This window comes from Nomascus leucogenys, chromosome 2, assembly GCF_006542625.1.
Source record: "Nomascus leucogenys isolate Asia chromosome 2, Asia_NLE_v1, whole genome shotgun sequence".
NCBI classification, from domain to species: domain Eukaryota; kingdom Metazoa; phylum Chordata; class Mammalia; order Primates; family Hylobatidae; genus Nomascus; species Nomascus leucogenys.
The window spans coordinates 131,166,336-131,174,502 of record NC_044382.1 but is presented as its reverse complement, the minus strand read 5'-3'; positions in this window follow the sequence as shown (position 1 = coordinate 131,174,502).

Below are 8,167 nucleotides of genomic sequence, written 5' to 3'. Positions count from 1 at the left end.
ACACACACACCAAGGGAGTATACTGAAATGCAAAAAAAGTAATAAAATAGTAGTAAAAACATACGACTCAGGGTAATGTAAATGCAAATGATCACCAAAACTCAAGTATAAATATTTTACCTCTCTCTATATATATTTAGATAGATAGATGATAGATACGTAGATAGATAGATGATAGATAGATAGATAGATAGATAGATAGATAGATAGATAGATAGACAGATAGATAGACAGACAGATAGACCGGGACAAATAAATCCAATAGATTTTATAAGATTATTCATGCATTCACCCCTTGTCTCTAGTGCATTTTCTGTTATGAAACTTTGTCATATAGGGTCATGAAGTAACTCAAGCTTTCCCCTTATTTTTAAACACAGCATAACAACCTTCCTGATAAACCAACAGAGTTTTTCTGAAACAAGTGCAAAATAACACTTTCCAGTAAAAAATTTACAAATTGTGCTGCCAAGGCATAGGTGAGACCAAAAGTACAGAGCTGTCATTTAAAGCGTCCTGCTCTACAGCAAAACAAGTCACGTCATTGCCAATAAGCCTCCAGAGCCAGCTATATACTTACTGATGGATATTGTGTTTGGCAAGAAAGCAAAACAAGCTACTGGAGAAGCTCCCTTTTCAAATGGTATCATGGGTTTCATGTAATAACAATGGTATGAAATGTAGAGGAGCAATTACTATCACGTGTAGTGATGGAAAACACGGACTGTGGAGTAGACTTCAGAGTGCCTAAATCCACATCCCAACTCTACCACTTGCTAGCAATATGAACTTGGGCAAGATACTTAACGTCTCTGTGCCTCAGTTTCCCCATGTGTAAAATAGGGATAATAATAGTACCTACCTAGAGCTGCTAAGAGGACTAAGTAAATCAATACTGTAAAGCACTTAGGACAGTGCCTGGCACAAGGTACCGGCTATATAAATGTTTGTCAAGTAAGTAAACAAAACATGTGTGAAGATATTTCACCTTGCAGTTGGACAAAACCACTGCTATACAGTATACAAATTCAACATATATGTAATACAGATTGGGGAGAAATGTGATGACTTTTTGTTCTAATCAATAGTGAGAGCAGGCCAGGCACAGTGGCTCATGCCTGTAATCCCAGCACTTTGGGAGGCCAAGGCGGGTGGATCACTTGAGGTCAGGAGTTCGAGACCAGCCTGGTCAACATGGTGAAATCTGGTCTCCACTAAAATGCAAAAATTAGCCAGGCATGGTGGCACGCACCTGTAATCCCAGCTATTCGGGAGGCTGAAGCAAAAGAATTGCTTGAACCTGAGAGGCAGAGGTTGCAGTGAGCCGAGATTGTGCCACTGCACTCCAGCCTGGACGACGGAGCAAGATTCAGTCTCAAAAACAAACAAACAAACAAACAAACAAAAACAGTGAGAGAACATACTACAGAAAAGATTTTGTTAATAATTATTTTATGAGCTACCATATACATGGAAAGATGAGTTAGTTTGAGTATTGAAGGGGCACTAGCTATGCATGCAGCAAGAATAAGAGTAAGATAATTGTCCTTGACGAGTTAATGGGTGCAGGAAATCAACATGGCACATGGATACATATGTAACAAACCTGCACATTGTGCACATGTACCCTAAAACCCTAAAGTATAATAAAAAAAAAAATATTGAAGATTGCAATTTGACATGGGATTTGGGCGGGGACACAAATCCAAAACACATCACAGTCTCATTGGCATATTCTTTAATTAAATAAGTAAAATCAAAAAAAAAAATTGTCCTTAAGTATCAATCCATATCTAGCTTCATTCACAAAGAACAGTAGGTGGCCAAAAATATGCCTCCAAAACTTAATTAAATGTTGAAGGAAACAATGAAAACTGTAAACATAATCAACTCACAGCCACCGACTGTCTTTTGCATGAGCCGTATAAAAAGGCAATGGCGAATAGAAGCTTGCTGGTTCTCCACGCCAAGCTCTGTTGGCTATGGTATTGATGATCTATTGCCATAGTTATTCCAGGCAACAAAGGATCACAAAAACTTTGCGGCAAGCACAATTTACATATCGCTCATGCGGCTGGAATCATTTGGGGATTAGTTTGGTAGCACTGTTGAATTTGGCTGGGCTCATATACATTTAGGGGTTGGCTGGCGATCAGCTAGGGCTACTGGGGCAACTTGGCTCAGTTCCAAGTGTCTCTCCTCCTCCAGTTGACTACCCTAGCCATATTCTCATGGCAATGAAAGAGGTGCAAAAGAGCAAGCAGAAACATGCAAAACCTCAAGGCCTAGGCTCAAAACCAGCACGTTGTCACTGCCACCACATTCTACTGGCCAAACAAGCCAAAATTGGCCCAGATTTGAGGTGTGGGAAAATAGATTCCACCTCTTTAGTGACCCAAACTACAAGCTTACATGGCAAAGGGAATGACTACAAAGAGGGACAAAATAGAAGGACATGTCCATGATTCAAAATGTTGCACTCTCATCCCAAGATTTAATATCCTAGCGATGCATTTTTTTAAGTGTACCTAACACTAGTGGGCTGTATTTATATGGACTGCTCACAATGAGCTCTGTGGTTGTCAAACAGTTGAGAACACTCTGATTCTATAATCAATGCGAAGATACTGTAATTTTTAAGTTGAAACCATAATTACTTAATAAGCCCAAACTGGAATGCAAATGTCTAACTGCCAAGCTTTTCTGGTACTTGATCATTTTTATCGTTTGTTGGAGGGAAAAAAAGACACAATGCTGTATTATTGCACACATGTTAAAACCATAAACAAATGCTACAACCGAACAGGAAGAAGTACCTTCTGTAGCCATATACAACTAGAATAGATTAGGAAATCGCTTGCTTTTAACTCTCAAATTGAAATGAGAGTTCTTCAGGTTAGAGTTCAACAGAGTGCTGACAGTAATTTTCAGTGCAAAAATTCTCCTTAATTCTTGGGTTCGTGTTTAACCTGAATGTCAACAACTCTCACAGAGCGATTAATAGCTGCTGCCATTGCCAGTAACTTACAATTGGGGATTAAGGGTTTTGAATGAAAGGAAATAAAGAAAAAGAAAAAAAACTGACAAGATGAAGAAACACACCTACAGCTCAAGCTATCTATCATGAAGCCAGATGACCAAATGCCTTTTCAGGAAGAAAATTTGGGGAAAGTTTACAGACACTGTCATTGCTATAGTTTACATGAAAAAAATTATGACTAATTTTTAAATGTTTTTTTTATTTTAAAATGTATAACTCCTTTAAATATATGCCTAAAATCGGTGTGCTACATGTATGCTCTCTGCCATTATATGCTCTGCAAAGAATAAAACTTTAAAAATCAAGTAATTGTCAGTGTTACAGACTGAATGTTTTGTGCCCACAAAATTTGTATGTTGAAGCCCCAGTTTACAGGTGGGATGAGAAAGTGGTCATCTGCAACTTAGAAAGCATGCTCTCACCAGGAACCGACTCTGCCAGCACCTTGATCTTGGACTTTCCAGCCTCCAGAACTGTGAGACATAAATGTCCACTGTTTAAGCTACACAGTCTATGACATTTTGTTATAGAAGCCTGAACTGATTAAAAAAGTAATCAATGGCCAGCCGCCATGGCTCACGCCTGTAATCCCAGCACTTTGGGAGGCTGAGGCGGGCGGATCACTTGAGGTCAGGAGTTTGACACCAACCTGGCCAACGTGGCGAAACTCCATCTCTACTAAAAATGCAAAAATTAGCTGGACATCATGGCCCATGCCTGCAATCCCAGGTACTTTGGAGGCTGAGGCAGGAAAATCACTTGAACCTAGGAGGTGGAGGTTACAGTGAGCCGAGATCTGCCACTGTGCTTCCCACCTGGGCAACAGAGTGAGACTCTGTCGCAAAAATAAAATATAAAATAAAATAAAATAATAAAATAAAATTAAAATAAAATAAAATAAAGTTATCAAGTGAATGAAAATGAGCTTGCAAAAAGAGCTTTGCCCTGAGGTCAGTGGTACACAGATTCCATAAAATCCAAGTACTTGCAGTCACATTTAAGAACAGTTGTCATTAGAGAGTGTTATCATTCTGTGTTGCAAAAGCAACATGGCAAGCCTTATTGACCAATAAGAGTAAGAGGAAATGAAATTATCTTGATGAAGAGAATTTCCTAAAAGTGAATTTGATCAAAATTTAACTATTACCCATTTCTTGTTTGCAAGATGTTGGGTTATGAACTATAATGGTGTGTTAGTTTTCTAGGGCTGTCATGACAAATAACCGAAATGACAGAAATTTATTATCTCACAGTTCTGGAGGCTTCAGGGATCTGAAATCAAGGTGTCAGCAAGGCAATCCTCCCTCCAAAGGCTCTAGGGAATAATCTTTTCTTCCCTTTCCGTTTCTGGTGGCTCCAGACATTCCTTGGCTTGTGCATGCACAGCTCCAATCTCTGCCTCCATCCCTGGACTTCCCCTCGGTATGCCTTCTCTTCTTCTGTGTCTTCTAAAGACCCGTTGTCATTGGATTTAGGACCCCCTTGGATAATCCAAGATGAGTTCAAAATCCTTAACTCAATCACATCTGCAAGAACCCTTTTTCAAAATAAGGTCAAATTCACAGTTCTGTGAATTATCTTGTGGGCACAAGGCACCATTCAACCCACCGCGAATGGCAAAGATGGTAAAAACTCACAAGAGAATATAAATAATGGAAGCTTGAAATTCTCTTATTATGGATGTTAAAAATAAAAGATTATTATTAATATTTCTTGTGTGTTATGTGCGTGGTGTGTGTGTGTGTGTGTGTGTGTGTGTGTGCATGCTACCTGAGAGCAGGGAAAACTGGAAGAAAGACCCTATAAGATTACTCCTTATTATATGAGAAGTTTGGGATTAAATGTTCTGTTTTACCTGATATTTGTCAAATAACTAATTTTGGTTATAACTGGGATTCCAAATAATTAGTATCTCCTTACAATTGGGCACATGTCATGCATAATTTCTATATACACGTTTGTTTTTAACTTGAGGATAGGAAAAGGGAATAACCTCGGATGATAACAAGCGGGGAAAATCTCTGCCTGGCCATGAGCTACCCTTATAAATCATAACAAGGTGATCTCACTAATAGGTTGATTTGGCTGGTTTTCTTTCTGGGTGTCTATGGGACTCATACTAAACCATAAACAGGGAGAGAAGCTTCTGCTTCCTAAGTCCCTTGCCTCCCTAGCTTTGAGAGTGAGCCAATCAACTCTCTGCTCTTCCTTGTTATTTAGAGTCATCAAGAAATACATCTGTTTTTACTATCTACTAGGGGTCTTTTATTTTCATCTCTGCTCAGTCTTCTGAAGCTATAATTGAGTATTGAAAAGCACCATTCCAAATGCAAGATCTTAGATTTACGGGTCTTAGAGTGCAGCCTCCCCCCCTTGAAATTCAATATAAAGTTTGACGTGTTTCTGAAACTTTTCTGTGGAGCAGTCTATCTGAAAATCACATTCCTGAAGAAGTCCATTACCTCAAAAAGGTAAGAATATCCACAGGTTGGCTCAGTGCCATGAACCATGTTTGCTGTTGGCCTTTGGAAGATTCTTTAGTTTCCATGTGCAATAGTATTATTCACACAGGAATAACAACAATTATATATATAATATGTGTGTGTGTGTGTGTGTGTATACAATAACAGAAAAACTTTTGATTCACATGTGAGACAAATGTCGCAGGGAAGGGCACACTCGATAGACATCAACATAGTTGGCAGATCTTCCAAATAAGCCCACATGAACAGTACCTTATGGTTGCCGTTTAATAGGGGATTCAAACACTTGTCTCTGTTCATTTCAACTCACATCTCAGAAAGCAACTCCTTGGATTTACCAGATCTCCTCCCTCCAGGGAGAACTGACTACTCGCTCAATTCTGTCCCCACTGGTTCCTGTATAGCTACTTACAACCTCTATAGTTTACTTGATTACATATCTTTCTCTCCCATCCAGATTTTGTAACCCACCAAGTCCTATTCATTTTTGTATATAAGCACCTTAGCACATAGATTTTTGAAACTCTTTGTCAACAGGATGTATGAATGGATGGATGAATGGCAAACATTAGTTGTCTATAGACAAGATGTCTCATTAAAGGTGCTCAGAATCGTCCCAATCAAGAGGCTGAAAACCACCAACCACCCCTGTGGTTGGCACTGCCTTCCACACTGTGCCTACAGCGTAAGCAAAGAAATAAGCTAGACACGGAAAAGAGTCCATATATATTCCCAGAGTACCCTTTCCTTAAAAAATTTCCAGAATGAGGCTCAGGTGCCCCATGGATGGAGAGTGCTACTATTTCAAAAGTATATCTTCACTTCTGATGTAATATTTTTTCTCAAGAAACATAGGCATGCCATTCTTGGGCAATGGAATAACCCTGTGCTACAGCAGAAGCAGCAAGATGAAATTCAACTTTTTGTTCCAGGTGGGGCTGGGTGCTAAGCTTGGCTACTCTGGGACAGTCAACAGTTTTGTAAGATAGCTGCCTGGTATGCACTATCATTTGCACATTTATTATACTGGAATAGTCCTGGTACTTATGGAAAAGGACAAGTAATGCGAAATGGAGTGTAAACCCCCAAATCTAAAAACTCCACCTTTTCAGTTGCTTAGACCAAAAAGTCTTAGAGTGATCCTTGATTTCTCTCTTTATCTAATATCCAACATCCAACCCATCAGCAAATACTGTTCAATTTTCAAATTATATCCAGAATTTAACTACTTCCTGCCACCTTCACCATTACTGCCCTAGAGGAAGGTACCATCATCTATCTCTCAGCTGCGTTGAAATCTCCTCCTAACCATCTCCTGTCTTCAGTCTGTGTTCTCCCACAATCTATTCTCAACAGAGAAGCAAAAATTATCACTTTAGGTCAGATACCCTGCCTCTGCTCAAAATGAGATTTTCCTACCTCACTCAGAGGAAATGCCAAGTTCTCACAATGGTCTTCAAGGCTCTATATGGTCCAGCCCACTTTGTCTCTTTGACCTTACCTCCTGCAATTTCCACCTCTTTCAATCCACTCCAGCATCAGTGTCCTTCTTGCTATTCCTAGACGCTCACATATTTTTTCTAAGTGAAATTTTATTTTCCAACAGAACAAGAGACAAACAGCTGACTTTGGCTTTCTTTCTGACAGCCCCCTAATCACATACATTCAGAAGAGTCACAGCCCCAGGCCACTCTCTGGGCAAGTGCTTTTTGCTCTGCTCCAAGGCTTATGCAGTTAGAGGTCAAATATCAAATCCAGCCTGCCACAGATTTGTGGCTGGGTCTCTGTGCACAGTTTCCTTAAGAAGCTGTGCACCTGACTTGGTTGGGCAAATGAGCAAGTGAGCACATGAATAAGGAAAACAGTAATCTCAAATGCATCCGAATAAACCTCAGAGCTGAATTTTAACAACCTTCCTGCTTGCTAGGTGTATTTTCTAGCTTATACTTCCCCAACAAGAGTTTGTTGACTGCCTACTACCTAAGCCGCACACTAGAATCCAACAGATGGTGCTTGAAAAATGACTATGGGACTGGAAAAGACAGAATCCAAGGGAAGATCAAGTCATCATAAAAATGTTTTATTAATCAAATATATTTACATTTCTTGGTCAATGATCTCTAAATGTGTACCTGTTTTTTCATTTAGATACAACTTCATCCTGGTAGATTCTATCACAAGAATACAGCAGCATGCATGATCTCATTGGTCCTTTGCAGCTTTTTTTCATTAAATAATGGAGTTTAATAAAGTTAGAAAACTTTCTTAAGTTTTACCCATTCTTACTGTGGGATAATCATTCTTGTCATATCAGGCCCTTACAGCAAACTACACCCTCCTTATCACCCACAGTGAGATTCTTCTCATTCTCTTAACTGACTTGTTTAAGCTTTCCAAACTCCAAAAGGCAGATGTGAAACTGGGCATTCACTCTAACCATTTTATTTGGTGGAAAGTTGGAGAGAGACATATTTCTATTCCAGTAGGGAACATTTACTTAAACTTAAAATAACCACATTAAAGAAATTTATACAATGTCCTAATAGCATCTAAATATCACACTTCTATTAGCATCCTACAGAACTGGATGTCTTCCCCTTGATATAAAAAAAATAATTAACTTGGGACATTAAGTTTCCAAAAT